This window comes from Oncorhynchus mykiss, unplaced genomic scaffold (assembly GCF_013265735.2).
Source record: "Oncorhynchus mykiss isolate Arlee unplaced genomic scaffold, USDA_OmykA_1.1 un_scaffold_358, whole genome shotgun sequence".
NCBI classification, from domain to species: domain Eukaryota; kingdom Metazoa; phylum Chordata; class Actinopteri; order Salmoniformes; family Salmonidae; genus Oncorhynchus; species Oncorhynchus mykiss.
Window position 1 is genome coordinate 92,885 of NW_023493806.1, and position 15,557 is coordinate 108,441.

Sequence of the window (15,557 nt, forward strand, 5' to 3'; positions counted from 1 at the left end):
TTCAAGATGCTCCACCTTGATCACAACAACTTACGCACCAAGACTATACTTTCAGGGATCATTTCTATAGTGCGTTACTTGAGAAATGTGTGTATAAAGTGGTAGATCTCGCTATCCATGATGACGATTCAAGATATTCCCATTCAGAGCATGAATCTGGTGGCTAGAAATGACCTTGCTCATTTTTCTTCCACCTTTGATGACTGTTCCTTGTTCTTCAATGAATGTGGATGAAGGGAATATGTTCTGAGTGGATGATAACCATGTACAATAAAAGCTACTGAAATGTCTCCCAAATCCTTATCGTTAGTAAAATAAAACCTCTTGAATCAGTCCTGAGACCCCAGCAATAATCTTTTCCGTTTTCTGGCTTTCGTTGATCTCCATGTCCAGCCCTTATATTTTGCTTCAAAATGAGGAGTTTTAAAATTTTCCTTTCAGGACAACCTTTGACCTTCATACGTAGAAGAACCTTGTACTTTCTAACAACTTTTTGGTAGCTTGTGAGCGTCATAGAGCAAATCATGTTACATGTGCATGTTCGATAGAGTCTCAGCTTTTCATAGATAGCTTTTAGTAGTTTGTAATTCAAACCTTTCTGACTCTACAGATGTTTCTGTAAAAAAAAGACCCGGGCCTGGGCACCTTCGGAATCCGTCTTTGTCTCACAAACACAGCTCTATCTCAGCCCCCGTTAATCACACAGACTAACTCTTGGTACCACTGGATGCAGAAGACAGAGACGAATCTGATGGTACAACCCATACGTCTATAGCTAAAACACACAATGTTTAAAAGGGGGTAGAATTCAACACAAATAACCGGCTTTGAAATATGGATGGCTGTCCATCAACATTAGGTCATATTTTACCTGTTGGCAACCAGCATCGCTGACCATTTTTCTCAATTGAGAAACCTAGCAATTCTCCATAATTAACATAATTTGATTGCAACAACTGTAGATGCTGAGAATGCAACACAAACCGCTGGTGCAAATGCTCTTTTCAAGATGCTCCACCTTGATCACAACAACTTACGCACCAAGACTATACTTTCAGGGATCATTTCTATAGTGCGTTACTTGAGAAATGTGTGTATAAAGTGGTAGATCTCGCTATCCATGATGACGATTCAAGATATTCCCATTCAGAGCATGAATCTGGTGGCTAGAAATGACCTTGCTCATTTTTCTTCCACCTTTGATGACTGTTCCTTGTTCTTCAATGAATGTGGATGAAGGGAATATGTTCTGAGTGGATGATAACCATGTACAATAAAAGCTACTGAAATGTCTCCCAAATCCTTATCGTTAGTAAAATAAAACCTCTTGAATCAGTCCTGAGACCCCAGCAATAATCTTTTCCGTTTTCTGGCTTTCGTTGATCTCCATGTCCAGCCCTTATATTTTGCTTCAAAATGAGGAGTTTTAAAATTTTCCTTTCAGGACAACCTTTGACCTTCATACGTAGAAGAACCTTGTACTTTCTAACAACGTTTTGGTAGCTTGTGAGCGTCATAGAGCAAAACATGTTACATGTGCATGTTCGATAGAGTCTCAGCTTTTCATAGATAGCTTTTAGTAGTTTGTAATTCAAACCTTTCTGACTCTACAGATGTTTCTTTAAAAAAAAGACCCGGGCCTGGGCACCTTCGGAATCCGTCTTTGTCTCACAAACACAGCTCTATCTCAGCCCCCGTTAATCACACAGACTAACTCTTGGTACCACTGGATGCAGAAGACAGAGACGAATCTGATGGTACAACCCATACGTCTATAGCTAAAACACACAATGTTTAAAAGGGGGTAGAATTCAACACAAATAACCGGCTTTGAAATATGGATGGCTGTCCATCAACATTAGGTCATATTTTACCTGTTGGCAACCAGCATCGCTGACCATTTTTCTCAATTGAGAAACCTAGCAATTCTCCATAATTAACATAATTTGATTGCAACAACTGTTGATGCTAATGTTACTTGAGAAATGTGTGTCTAAAGTGGTAGATCTCGCTATCCATGATGACGATTCAAGATATTCCCATTCAGAGCATGAATCTGGTGGCTAGAAATGACCTTGCTCATTTTTCTTCCACCTTTGATGACTGTTCCTTGTTCTTCAATGAACGTGGATGAAGGGAATATGTTCTGAGTGGATGATAACCATGTACAATAAAAGCTACTGAAATGTCTCCCAAATCCTTATCGTTAGTAAAATAAAACCTCTTGAATCAGTCCTGAGACCCCAGCAATAATCTTTTCCGTTTTCTGGCTTTCGTTGATCTCCATGTCCAGCCCTTATATTTTGCTTCAAAATGAGGAGTTTTAAAATGTTCCTTTCAGGACAACCTTTGACCTTCATACGTAGAAGAACCTTGTACTTTCTAACAACTTTTTGGTAGCTTGTGAGCGTCATAGAGCAAATCATGTTACATGTGCATGTCCGATAGAGTCTCAGCTTTTCATAGATAGCTTTTAGTAGTTTGTAATTCAAACCTTTCTGACTCTACAGATGTTTCTGTAAAAAAAAGACCCGGGCCTGGGCACCTTCGGAATCCGTCTTTGTCTCACAAACACAGCTCTATCTCAGCCCCCGTTAATCACACAGACTAACTCTTGGTACCACTGGATGCAGAAGACAGAGACGAATCTGATGGTACAACCCATACGTCTATAGCTAAAACACACAATGTTTAAAAGGGGGTAGAATTCAACACAAATAACCGGCTTTGAAATATGGATGGCTGTCCATCAACATTAGGTCATATTTTACCTGTTGGCAACCAGCATCGCTGACCATTTTTCTCAATTGAGAAACCTAGCAATTCTCCATAATTAACATAATTTGATTGCAACAACTGTTGATGCTGAGAATGCAACACAAACCGCTGGTGCAAATGCTCTTTTCAAGATGCTCCACCTTGATCACAACAACTTACGCACCAAGACTATACTTTCAGGGATCATTTCTATAGTGCGTTACTTGAGAAATGTGTGTATAAAGTGGTAGATCTCGCTATCCATGATGACGATTCAAGATATTCCCATTCAGAGCATGAATCTGGTGGCTAGAAATGACCTTGCTCATTTTTCTTCCACCTTTGATGACTGTTCCTTGTTCTTCAATGAATGTGGATGAAGGGAATATGTTCTGAGTGGATGATAACCATGTACAATAAAAGCTACTGAAATGTCTCCCAAATCCTTATCGTTAGTAAAATAAAACCTCTTGAATCAGTCCTGAGACCCCAGCAATAATCTTTTCCGTTTTCTGGCTTTCGTTGATCTCCATGTCCAGCCCTTATATTTTGCTTCAAAATGAGGAGTTTTAAAATTTTCCTTTCAGGACAACCTTTGACCTTCATACGTAGAAGAACCTTGTACTTTCTAACAACTTTTTGGTAGCTTGTGAGCGTCATAGAGCAAATCATGTTACATGTGCATGTTCGATAGAGTCTCAGCTTTTCATAGATAGCTTTTAGTAGTTTGTAATTCAAACCTTTCTGACTCTACAGATGTTTCTGTAAAAAAAAGACCCGGGCCTGGGCACCTTCGGAATCCGTCTTTGTCTCACAAACACAGCTCTATCTCAGCCCCCGTTAATCACACAGACTAACTCTTGGTACCACTGGATGCAGAAGACAGAGACGAATCTGATGGTACAACCCATACGTCTATAGCTAAAACACACAATGTTTAAAAGGGGGTAGAATTCAACACAAATAACCGGCTTTGAAATATGGATGGCTGTCCATCAACATTAGGTCATATTTTACCTGTTGGCAACCAGCATCGCTGACCATTTTTCTCAATTGAGAAACCTAGCAATTCTCCATAATTAACATAATTTGATTGCAACAACTGTTGATGCTGAGAATGCAACACAAACCGCTGGTGCAAATGCTCTTTTCAAGATGCTCCACCTTGATCACAACAACTTACGCACCAAGACTATACTTTCAGGGATCATTTCTATAGTGCGTTACTTGAGAAATGTGTGTATAAAGTGGTAGATCTCGCTATCCATGATGACGATTCAAGATATTCCCATTCAGAGCATGAATCTGGTGGCTAGAAATGACCTTGCTCATTTTTCTTCCACCTTTGATGACTGTTCCTTGTTCTTCAATGAATGTGGATGAAGGGAATATGTTCTGAGTGGATGATAACCATGTACAATAAAAGCTACTGAAATGTCTCCCAAATCCTTATCGTTAGTAAAATAAAACCTCTTGAATCAGTCCTGAGACCCCAGCAATAATCTTTTCCGTTTTCTGGCTTTCGTTGATCTCCATGTCCAGCCCTTATATTTTGCTTCAAAATGAGGAGTTTTAAAATTTTCCTTTCAGGACAACCTTTGACCTTCATACGTAGAAGAACCTTGTACTTTCTAACAACTTTTTGGTAGCTTGTGAGCGTCATAGAGCAAATCATGTTACATGTGCATGTTCGATAGAGTCTCAGCTTTTCATAGATAGCTTTTAGTAGTTTGTAATTCAAACCTTTCTGACTCTACAGATGTTTCTGTAAAAAAAAGACCCGGGCCTGGGCACCTTCGGAATCCGTCTTTGTCTCACAAACACAGCTCTATCTCAGCCCCCGTTAATCACACAGACTAACTCTTGGTACCACTGGATGCAGAAGACAGAGACGAATCTGATGGTACAACCCATACGTCTATAGCTAAAACACACAATGTTTAAAAGGGGGTAGAATTCAACACAAATAACCGGCTTTGAAATATGGATGGCTGTCCATCAACATTAGGTCATATTTTACCTGTTGGCAACCAGCATCACTGACCATTTTTCTCAATTGAGAAACCTAGCAATTCTCCATAATTAACATAATTTGATTGCAACAACTGTTGATGCTGAGAATGCAACACAAACCGCTGGTGCAAATGCTCTTTTCAAGATGCTCCACCTTGATCACAACAACTTACGCACCAAGACTATACTTTCAGGGATCATTTCTATAGTGCGTTACTTGAGAAATGTGTGTATAAAGTGGTAGATCTCGCTATCCATGATGACGATTCAAGATATTCCCATTCAGAGCATGAATCTGGTGGCTAGAAATGACCTTGCTCATTTTTCTTCCACCTTTGATGACTGTTCCTTGTTCTTCAATGAACGTGGATGAAGGGAATATGTTCTGAGTGGATGATAACCATGTACAATAAAAGCTACTGAAATGTCTCCCAAATCCTTATCGTTAGTAAAATAAAACCTCTTGAATCAGTCCTGAGACCCCAGCAATAATCTTTTCCGTTTTCTGGCTTTCGTTGATCTCCATGTCCAGCCCTTATATTTTGCTTCAAAATGAGGAGTTTTAAAATGTTCCTTTCAGGACAACCTTTGACCTTCATACGTAGAAGAACCTTGTACTTTCTAACAACTTTTTGGTAGCTTGTGAGCGTCATAGAGCAAATCATGTTACATGTGCATGTTCGATAGAGTCTCAGCTTTTCATAGATAGCTTTTAGTAGTTTGTAATTCAAACCTTTCTGACTCTACAGATGTTTCTGTAAAAAAAAGACCCGGGCCTGGGCACCTTCGGAATCCGTCTTTGTCTCACAAACACAGCTCTATCTCAGCCCCCGTTAATCACACAGACTAACTCTTGGTACCACTGGATGCAGAAGACAGAGACGAATCTGATGGTACAACCCATACGTCTATAGCTAAAACACACAATGTTTAAAAGGGGGTAGAATTCAACACAAATAACCGGCTTTGAAATATGGATGGCTGTCCATCAACATTAGGTCATATTTTACCTGTTGGCAACCAGCATCGCTGACCATTTTTCTCAATTGAGAAACCTAGCAATTCTCCATAATTAACATAATTTGATTGCAACAACTGTTGATGCTGAGAATGCAACACAAACCGCTGGTGCAAATGCTCTTTTCAAGATGCTCCACCTTGATCACAACAACTTACGCACCAAGACTATACTTTCAGGGATCATTTCTATAGTGCGTTACTTGAGAAATGTGTGTATAAAGTGGTAGATCTCGCTATCCATGATGACGATTCAAGATATTCCCATTCAGAGCATGAATCTGGTGGCTAGAAATGACCTTGCTCATTTTTCTTCCACCTTTGATGACTGTTCCTTGTTCTTCAATGAATGTGGATGAAGGGAATATGTTCTGACTGGATGATAACCATGTACAATAAAAGCTACTGAAATGTCTCCCAAATCCTTATCGTTAGTAAAATAAAACCTCTTGAATCAGTCCTGAGACCCCAGCAATAATCTTTTCCGTTTTCTGGCTTTCGTTGATCTCCATGTCCAGCCCTTATATTTTGCTTCAAAATGAGGAGTTTTAAAATGTTCCTTTCAGGACAACCTTTGACCTTCATACGTAGAAGAACCTTGTACTTTCTAACAACTTTTTGGTAGCTTGTGAGCGTCATAGAGCAAATCATGTTACATGTGCATGTTCGATAGAGTCTCAGCTTTTCATAGATAGCTTTTAGTAGTTTGTAATTCAAACCTTTCTGACTCTACAGATGTTTCTGTAAAAAAAAGACCCGGGCCTGGGCACCTTCGGAATCCGTCTTTGTCTCACAAACACAGCTCTATCTCAGCCCCGTTAATCACACAGACTAACTCTTGGTACCACTGGATGCAGAAGACAGAGACGAATCTGATGGTACAACCCATACGTCTATAGCTAAAACACACAATGTTTAAAAGGGGGTAGAATTCAACACAAATAACCGGCTTTGAAATATGGATGGCTGTCCATCAACATTAGGTCATATTTTACCTGTTGGCAACCAGCATCGCTGACCATTTTTCTCAATTGAGAAACCTAGCAATTCTCCATAATTAACATAATTTGATTGCAACAACTGTTGATGCTGAGAATGCAACACAAACCGCTGGTGCAAATGCTCTTTTCAAGATGCTCCACCTTGATCACAACAACTTACGCACCAAGACTATACTTTCAGGGATCATTTCTATAGTGCGTTACTTGAGAAATGTGTGTATAAAGTGGTAGATCTCGCTATCCATGATGACGATTCAAGATATTCCCATTCAGAGCATGAATCTGGTGGCTAGAAATGACCTTGCTCATTTTTCTTCCACCTTTGATGACTGTTCCTTGTTCTTCAATGAATGTGGATGAAGGGAATATGTTCTGACTGGATGATAACCATGTACAACAAAAGCTACTGAAATGTCTCCCAAATCCTTATCGTTAGTAAAATAAAACCTCTTGAATCAGTCCTGAGACCCCAGCAATAATCTTTTCCGTTTTCTGGCTTTCGTTGATCTCCATGTCCAGCCCTTATATTTTGCTTCAAATGAGGAGTTTTAAAATGTTCCTTTCAGGACAACCTTTGACCTTCATACGTAGAAGAACCTTGTACTTTCTAACAACTTTTTGGTAGCTTGTGAGCGTCATAGAGCAAATCATGTTACATGTGCATGTTCGATAGAGTCTCAGCTTTTCATAGATAGCTTTTAGTAGTTTGTAATTCAAACCTTTCTGACTCTACAGATGTTTCTGTAAAAAAAGACCCGGGCCTGGGCACCTTCGGAATCCGTCTTTGTCTCACAAACACAGCTCTATCTCAGCCCCCGTTAATCACACAGACTAACTCTTGGTACCACTGGATGCAGAAGACAGAGACGAATCTGATGGTACAACCCATACGTCTATAGCTAAAACACACAATGTTTAAAAGGGGGTAGAATTCAACACAAATAACCGGCTTTGAAATATGGATGGCTGTCCATCAACATTAGGTCATATTTTACCTGTTGGCAACCAGCATCGCTGACCATTTTTCTCAATTGAGAAACCTAGCAATTCTCCATAATTAACATAATTTGATTGCAACAACTGTTGATGCTGAGAATGCAACACAAACCGCTGGTGCAAATGCTCTTTTCAAGATGCTCCACCTTGATCACAACAACTTACGCACCAAGACTATACTTTCAGGGATCATTTCTATAGTGCGTTACTTGAGAAATGTGTGTATAAAGTGGTAGATCTCGCTATCCATGATGACGATTCAAGATATTCCCATTCAGAGCATGAATCTGGTGGCTAGAAATGACCTTGCTCATTTTTCTTCCACCTTTGATGACTGTTCCTTGTTCTTCAATGAATGTGGATGAAGGGAATATGTTCTGACTGGATGATAACCATGTACAATAAAAGCTACTGAAATGTCTCCCAAATCCTTATCGTTAGTAAAATAAAACCTCTTGAATCAGTCCTGAGACCCCAGCAATAATCTTTTCCGTTTTCTGGCTTTCGTTGATCTCCATGTCCAGCCCTTATATTTTGCTTCAAAATGAGGAGTTTTAAAATTTTCCTTTCAGGACAACCTTTGACCTTCATACGTAGAAGAACCTTGTACTTTCTAACAACGTTTTGGTAGCTTGTGAGCGTCATAGAGCAAAACATGTTACATGTGCATGTTCGATAGAGTCTCAGCTTTTCATAGATAGCTTTTAGTAGTTTGTAATTCAAACCTTTCTGACTCTACAGATGTTTCTTTAAAAAAAGACCCGGGCCTGGGCACCTTCGGAATCCGTCTTTGTCTCACAAACACAGCTCTATCTCAGCCCCCGTTAATCACACAGACTAACTCTTGTTACCACTGGATGCAGAAGACAGAGACGAATCTGATGGTACAACCCATACGTCTATAGCTAAAACACACAATGTTTAAAAGGGGGTAGAATTCAACACAAATAACCGGCTTTGAAATATGGATGGCTGTCCATCAACATTAGGTCATATTTTACCTGTTGGCAACCAGCATCGCTGACCATTTTTCTCAATTGAGAAACCTAGCAATTCTCCATAATTAACATAATTTGATTGCAACAACTGTTGATGCTGAGAATGCAACACAAACCGCTGGTGCAAATGCTCTTTTCAAGATGCTCCACCTTGATCACAACAACTTACGCACCAAGACTATACTTTCAGGGATCATTTCTATAGTGCGTTACTTGAGAAATGTGTGTATAAAGTGGTAGATCTCGCTATCCATGATGACGATTCAAGATATTCCCATTCAGAGCATGAATCTGGTGGCTAGAAATGACCTTGCTCATTTTTCTTCCACCTTTGATGACTGTTCCTTGTTCTTCAATGAATGTGGATGAAGGGAATATGTTCTGACTGGATGATAACCATGTACAATAAAAGCTACTGAAATGTCTCCCAAATCCTTATCGTTAGTAAAATAAAACCTCTTGAATCAGTCCTGAGACCCCAGCAATAATCTTTTCCGTTTTCTGGCTTTCGTTGATCTCCATGTCCAGCCCTTATATTTTGCTTCAAAATGAGGAGTTTTAAAATTTTCCTTTCAGGACAACCTTTGACCTTCATACGTAGAAGAACCTTGTACTTTCTAACAACGTTTTGGTAGCTTGTGAGCGTCATAGAGCAAAACATGTTACATGTGCATGTTCGATAGAGTCTCAGATTTTCATAGATAGCTTTTAGTAGTTTGTAATTCAAACCTTTCTGACTCTACAGATGTTTCTTTAAAAAAAAGACCCGGGCCTGGGCACCTTCGGAATCCGTCTTTGTCTCACAAACACAGCTCTATCTCAGCCCCCGTTAATCACACAGACTAACTCTTGTTACCACTGGATGCAGAAGACAGAGACGAATCTGATGGTACAACCCATACGTCTATAGCTAAAACACACAATGTTTAAAAGGGGGTAGAATTCAACACAAATAACCGGCTTTGAAATATGGATGGCTGTCCATCAACATTAGGTCATATTTTACCTGTTGGCAACCAGCATCGCTGACCATTTTTCTCAATTGAGAAACCTAGCAATTCTCCATAATTAACATAATTTGATTGCAACAACTGTTGATGCTAATGTTACTTGAGAAATGTGTGTCTAAAGTGGTAGATCTCGCTATCCATGATGACGATTCAAGATATTCCCATTCAGAGCATGAATCTGGTGGCTAGAAATGACCTTGCTCATTTTTCTTCCACCTTTGATGACTGTTCCTTGTTCTTCAATGAACGTGGATGAAGAGAATATGTTCTGAGTGGATGATAACCATGTACAATAAAAGCTACTGAAATGTCTCCCAAATCCTTATCGTTAGTAAAATAAAACCTCTTGAATCAGTCCTGAGACCCCAGCAATAATCTTTTCCGTTTTCTGGCTTTCGTTGATCTCCATGTCCAGCCCTTATATTTTGCTTCAAAATGAGGAGTTTTAAAATTTTCCTTTCAGGACAACCTTTGACCTTCATACGTAGAAGAACCTTGTACTTTCTAACAACGTTTTGGTAGCTTGTGAGCGTCATAGAGCAAAACATGTTACATGTGCATGTTCGATAGAGTCTCAGATTTTCATAGATAGCTTTTAGTAGTTTGTAATTCAAACCTTTCTGACTCTACAGATGTTTCTTTAAAAAAAAGACCCGGGCCTGGGCACCTTCGGAATCCGTCTTTGTCTCACAAACACAGCTCTATCTCAGCCCCCGTTAATCACACAGACTAACTCTTGTTACCACTGGATGCAGAAGACAGAGACGAATCTGATGGTACAACCCATACGTCTATAGCTAAAACACACAATGTTTAAAAGGGGGTAGAATTCAACACAAATAACCGGCTTTGAAATATGGATGGCTGTCCATCAACATTAGGTCATATTTTACCTGTTGGCAACCAGCATCGCTGACCATTTTTCTCAATTGAGAAACCTAGCAATTCTCCATAATTAACATAATTTGATTGCAACAACTGTTGATGCTAATGTTACTTGAGAAATGTGTGTCTAAAGTGGTAGATCTCGCTATCCATGATGACGATTCAAGATATTCCCATTCAGAGCATGAATCTGGTGGCTAGAAATGACCTTGCTCATTTTTCTTCCACCTTTGATGACTGTTCCTTGTTCTTCAATGAACGTGGATGAAGAGAATATGTTCTGAGTGGATGATAACCATGTACAATAAAAGCTACTGAAATGTCTCCCAAATCCTTATCGTTAGTAAAATAAAACCTCTTGAATCAGTCCTGAGACCCCAGCAATAATCTTTTCCGTTTTCTGGCTTTCGTTGATCTCCATGTCCAGCCCTTATATTTTGCTTCAAAATGAGGAGTTTTAAAATTTTCCTTTCAGGACAACCTTTGACCTTCATACGTAGAAGAACCTTGTACTTTCTAACAACGTTTTGGTAGCTTGTGAGCGTCATAGAGCAAAACATGTTACATGTGCATGTTCGATAGAGTCTCAGATTTTCATAGATAGCTTTTAGTAGTTTGTAATTCAAACCTTTCTGACTCTACAGATGTTTCTTTAAAAAAAGACCCGGGCCTGGGCACCTTCGGAATCCGTCTTTGTCTCACAAACACAGCTCTATCTCAGCCCCCGTTAATCACACAGACTAACTCTTGTTACCACTGGATGCAGAAGACAGAGACGAATCTGATGGTACAACCCATACGTCTATAGCTAAAACACACAATGTTTAAAAGGGGTAGAATTCAACACAAATAACCGGCTTTGAAATATGGATGGCTGTCCATCAACATTAGGTCATATTTTACCTGTTGGCAACCAGCATCGCTGACCATTTTTCTCAATTGAGAAACCTAGCAATTCTCCATAATTAACATAATTTGATTGCAACAACTGTTGATGCTAATGTTACTTGAGAAATGTGTGTCTAAAGTGGTAGATTCTCGCTATCCATGATGACGATTCAAGATATTCCCATTCAGAGCATGAATCTGGTGGCTAGAAATGACCTTGCTCATTTTTCTTCCACCTTTGATGACTGTCCTTGTTCTTCAATGAACGTGGATGAAGGGAATATGTTCTGAGTGGATGATAACCATGTACAATAAAAGCTACTGAAATGTCTCCCAAATCCTTATCGTTAGTAAAATAAAATCTCTTGAATCAGTCCTGAGACCCCAGCAATAATCTTTTCCGTTTTCTGGCTTTCGTTGATCTCCATGTCCAGCCCTTATATTTTGCTTCAAAATGAGGAGTTTTAAAATGTTCCTTTCAGGACAACCTTTGACCTTCATACGTAGAAGAACCTTGTACTTTCTAACAACGTTTTGGTAGCTTTGTGAGCGTCATAGAGCAAAACATGTTACATGTGCATGTTCGATAGAGTCTCAGCTTTTCATAGATAGCTTTTAGTAGTTTGTAATTCAAACCTTTCTGACTCTACAGATGTTTCTTTAAAAAAAGACCCGGGCCTGGGCACCTTCGGAATCCGTCTTTGTCTCACAAACACAGCTCTATCTCAGCCCCCGTTAATCACACAGACTAACTCTTGTTACCACTGGATGCAGAAGACAGAGACGAATCTGATGGTACAACCCATACGTCTATAGCTAAAACACACAATGTTTAAAAGGGGGTAGAATTCAACACAAATAACCGGCTTTGAAATATGGATGGCTGTCCATCAACATTAGGGTCATATTTTACCTGTTGGCAACCAGCATCGCTGACCATTTTCTCAATTGAGAAACCTAGCAATTCTCCATAATTAACATAATTTGATTGCAACAACTGTTGATGCTGAGAATGCAACACAAACCGCTGGTGCAAATGCTCTTTTCAAGATGCTCCACCTTGATCACAACAACTTACGCACCAAGACTATACTTTCAGGGATCATTTCTATAGTGCGTTACTTGAGAAATGTGTGTATAAAGTGGTAGATCTCGCTATCCATGATGACGATTCAAGATATTCCCATTCAGAGCATGAATCTGGTGGCTAGAAATGACCTTGCTCATTTTTCTTCCACCTTTGATGACTGTTCCTTGTTCTTCAATGAATGTGGATGAAGGGAATATGTTCTGACTGGATGATAACCATGTACAATAAAAGCTACTGAAATGTCTCCCAAATCCTTATCGTTAGTAAAATAAAACCTCTTGAATCAGTCCTGAGACCCCAGCAATAATCTTTTCCGTTTTCTGGCTTTCGTTGATCTCCATGTCCAGCCCTTATATTTTGCTTCAAAATGAGGAGTTTTAAAATTTTCCTTTCAGGACAACCTTTGACCTTCATACGTAGAAGAACCTTGTACTTCTAACAACGTTTTGGTAGCTTGTGAGCGTCATAGAGCAAAACATGTTACATGTGCATGTTCGATAGAGTCTCAGATTTTCATAGATAGCTTTTAGTAGTTTGTAATTCAAACCTTTCTGACTCTACAGATGTTTCTTTAAAAAAAGACCCGGGCCTGGGCACCTTCGGAATCCGTCTTTGTCTCACAAACACAGCTCTATCTCAGCCCCCGTTAATCACACAGACTAACTCTTGTTACCACTGGATGCAGAAGACAGAGACGAATCTGATGGTACAACCCATACGTCTATAGCTAAAACACACAATGTTTAAAAGGGGGTAGAATTCAACACAAATAACCGGCTTTGAAATATGGATGGCTGTCCATCAACATTAGGTCATATTTTACCTGTTGGCAACCAGCATCGCTGACCATTTTTCTCAATTGAGAAACCTAGCAATTCTCCATAATTAACATAATTTGATTGCAACAACTGTTGATGCTAATGTTACTTGAGAAATGTGTGTCTAAAGTGGTAGATCTCGCTATCCATGATGACGATTCAAGATATTCCCATTCAGAGCATGAATCTGGTGGCTAGAAATGACCTTGCTCATTTTTCTTCCACCTTTGATGGACTGTTCCTTGTTCTTCAATGAACGTGGATGAAGAGAATATGTTCTGAGTGGATGATAACCATGTACAATAAAAGCTACTGAAATGTCTCCCAAATCCTTATCGTTAGTAAAATAAACCTCTTGAATCAGTCCTGAGACCCCAGCAATAATCTTTCCGTTTTCTGGCTTTCGTTGATCTCCATGTCCAGCCCTTATATTTTGCTTCAAAATGAGGAGTTTTAAAATTTTCCTTTCAGGACAACCTTTGACCTTCATACGTAGAAGAACCTTGTACTTTCTAACAACGTTTTGGTAGCTTGTGAGCGTCATAGAGCAAAACATGTTACATGTGCATGTTCGATAGAGTCTCAGATTTTCATAGATAGCTTTTAGTAGTTTGTAATTCAAACCTTTCTGACTCTACAGATGTTTCTTTAAAAAAAAGACCCGGGCCTGTGCACCTTCGGAATCCGTCTTTGTCTCACAAACACAGCTCTATCTCAGCCCCCGTTAATCACACAGACTAACTCTTGTTACCACTGGATGCAGAAGACAGAGACGAATCTGATGGTACAACCCATACGTCTATAGCTAAAACACACAATGTTTAAAAGGGGGTAGAATTCAACACAAATAACCGGCTTTGAAATATGGATGGCTGTCCATCAACATTAGGTCATATTTTACCTGTTGGCAACCAGCATCGCTGACCATTTTTCTCAATTGAGAAACCTAGCAATTCTCCATAATTAACATAATTTGATTGCAACAACTGTTGATGCTAATGTTACTTGAGAAATGTGTGTCTAAAGTGGTAGATCTCGCTATCCATGATGACGATTCAAGATATTCCCATTCAGAGCATGAATCTGGTGGCTAGAAATGACCTTGCTCATTTTTCTTCCACCTTTGATGACTGTTCCTTGTTCTTCAATGAACGTGGATGAAGGGAATATGTTCTGAGTGGATGATAACCATGTACAATAAAAGCTACTGAAATGTCTCCAAATCCTTATCGTTAGTAAAATAAAACCCTTGAATCAGTCCTGAGACCCCAGCAATAATCTTTTCCGTTTTCTGGCTTTCGTTGATCTCCATGTCCAGCCCTTATATTTTGCTTCAAAATGAGGAGTTTTAAATGTTTCCTTTCAGGACAACCTTTGACCTTCATACGTAGAAGAACCTTGTACTTTCTAACAACGTTTTGGTAGCTTGTGAGCGTCATAGAGCAAATCATGTTACATGTGCATGTTCGATAGAGTCTCAGCTTTTCATAGATAGCTTTTAGTAGTTTGTAATTCAAACCTTTCTGACTCTACAGATGTTTCTGTAAAAAAAAGACCCGGGCCTGGGCACCTTCGGAATCCGTCTTTGTCTCACAAACACAGCTCTATCTCAGCCCCCGTTAATCACACAGACTAACTCTTGGTACCACTGGATGCAGAAGACGAGACGAATCTGATGGTACAACCATACGTCTATAGCTAAACACACAATGTTTAAAAGGGGGTAGAATTCAACACAAATAACCGTCTTTGAAATATGGATGGCTGTCCATCAACATTAGGTCATATTTTTACCTGTTGGCAACCAGCATCGCTGACCATTTTTCTCAATTGAGAAACCTAGCAATTCTCCATAATTAACATAATTTGATTGCAACAACTGTTGATGCTAATGTTACTTGAGAAATGTGTGTCTAAAGTGGTAGATCTCGCTATCCATGATGACGATTCAAGATATTCCCATTCAGAGCATGAATCTGGTGGCTAGAAATGACCTTGCTCATTTTTCTTCCACCTTTGATGACTGTTCCTTGTTCTTCAATGAACGTGGATGAAGAGAATATGTTCTGAGTGGATGATAACCA

General features: G+C 39.4%; 17 non-coding genes across 17 annotated transcripts; all 17 read left to right on the forward strand.

The window, feature by feature from the left end:
• The first annotated feature begins 39 nt into the window (after positions 1-39).
• LOC118952806 lies at positions 40-255 on the forward strand. The gene has a single exon (XR_005043737.1). It is a non-coding gene; the product is annotated as a small nucleolar RNA U3 (small nucleolar RNA).
• A 787-nt stretch (positions 256-1,042) lies between these two features.
• Positions 1,043-1,258, forward strand: LOC118952807. Its single transcript, XR_005043738.1, has one exon. It is a non-coding gene; the product is annotated as a small nucleolar RNA U3 (small nucleolar RNA).
• A 678-nt stretch (positions 1,259-1,936) lies between these two features.
• On the forward strand, positions 1,937-2,155 carry LOC118952894. The gene has a single exon (XR_005043824.1). It is a non-coding gene; the product is annotated as a small nucleolar RNA U3 (small nucleolar RNA).
• A 787-nt stretch (positions 2,156-2,942) lies between these two features.
• LOC118952808 lies at positions 2,943-3,158 on the forward strand. The gene has a single exon (XR_005043739.1). It is a non-coding gene; the product is annotated as a small nucleolar RNA U3 (small nucleolar RNA).
• Positions 3,159-3,945: 787 nt separating this feature from the next.
• Positions 3,946-4,161, forward strand: LOC118952810. Its single transcript, XR_005043741.1, has one exon. It is a non-coding gene; the product is annotated as a small nucleolar RNA U3 (small nucleolar RNA).
• Positions 4,162-4,948: 787 nt separating this feature from the next.
• On the forward strand, positions 4,949-5,164 carry LOC118952927. The gene has a single exon (XR_005043857.1). It is a non-coding gene; the product is annotated as a small nucleolar RNA U3 (small nucleolar RNA).
• A 787-nt stretch (positions 5,165-5,951) lies between these two features.
• LOC118952818 lies at positions 5,952-6,167 on the forward strand. Its single transcript, XR_005043749.1, has one exon. It is a non-coding gene; the product is annotated as a small nucleolar RNA U3 (small nucleolar RNA).
• Positions 6,168-6,953: 786 nt separating this feature from the next.
• Positions 6,954-7,169, forward strand: LOC118952819. Its single transcript, XR_005043750.1, has one exon. It is a non-coding gene; the product is annotated as a small nucleolar RNA U3 (small nucleolar RNA).
• A 785-nt stretch (positions 7,170-7,954) lies between these two features.
• Positions 7,955-8,170, forward strand: LOC118952821. Its single transcript, XR_005043752.1, has one exon. It is a non-coding gene; the product is annotated as a small nucleolar RNA U3 (small nucleolar RNA).
• A 786-nt stretch (positions 8,171-8,956) lies between these two features.
• LOC118952822 lies at positions 8,957-9,172 on the forward strand. The gene has a single exon (XR_005043753.1). It is a non-coding gene; the product is annotated as a small nucleolar RNA U3 (small nucleolar RNA).
• A 678-nt stretch (positions 9,173-9,850) lies between these two features.
• Positions 9,851-10,069, forward strand: LOC118952901. The gene has a single exon (XR_005043831.1). It is a non-coding gene; the product is annotated as a small nucleolar RNA U3 (small nucleolar RNA).
• Positions 10,070-10,747: 678 nt separating this feature from the next.
• Positions 10,748-10,966, forward strand: LOC118952902. The gene has a single exon (XR_005043832.1). It is a non-coding gene; the product is annotated as a small nucleolar RNA U3 (small nucleolar RNA).
• Positions 10,967-11,642: 676 nt separating this feature from the next.
• Positions 11,643-11,861, forward strand: LOC118952896. Its single transcript, XR_005043826.1, has one exon. It is a non-coding gene; the product is annotated as a small nucleolar RNA U3 (small nucleolar RNA).
• Positions 11,862-12,648: 787 nt separating this feature from the next.
• Positions 12,649-12,864, forward strand: LOC118952823. The gene has a single exon (XR_005043754.1). It is a non-coding gene; the product is annotated as a small nucleolar RNA U3 (small nucleolar RNA).
• Positions 12,865-13,540: 676 nt separating this feature from the next.
• Positions 13,541-13,760, forward strand: LOC118952905. Its single transcript, XR_005043835.1, has one exon. It is a non-coding gene; the product is annotated as a small nucleolar RNA U3 (small nucleolar RNA).
• A 676-nt stretch (positions 13,761-14,436) lies between these two features.
• Positions 14,437-14,655, forward strand: LOC118952895. The gene has a single exon (XR_005043825.1). It is a non-coding gene; the product is annotated as a small nucleolar RNA U3 (small nucleolar RNA).
• A 674-nt stretch (positions 14,656-15,329) lies between these two features.
• On the forward strand, positions 15,330-15,548 carry LOC118952903. Its single transcript, XR_005043833.1, has one exon. It is a non-coding gene; the product is annotated as a small nucleolar RNA U3 (small nucleolar RNA).
• The last annotated feature ends 9 nt before the right edge of the window (positions 15,549-15,557 follow it).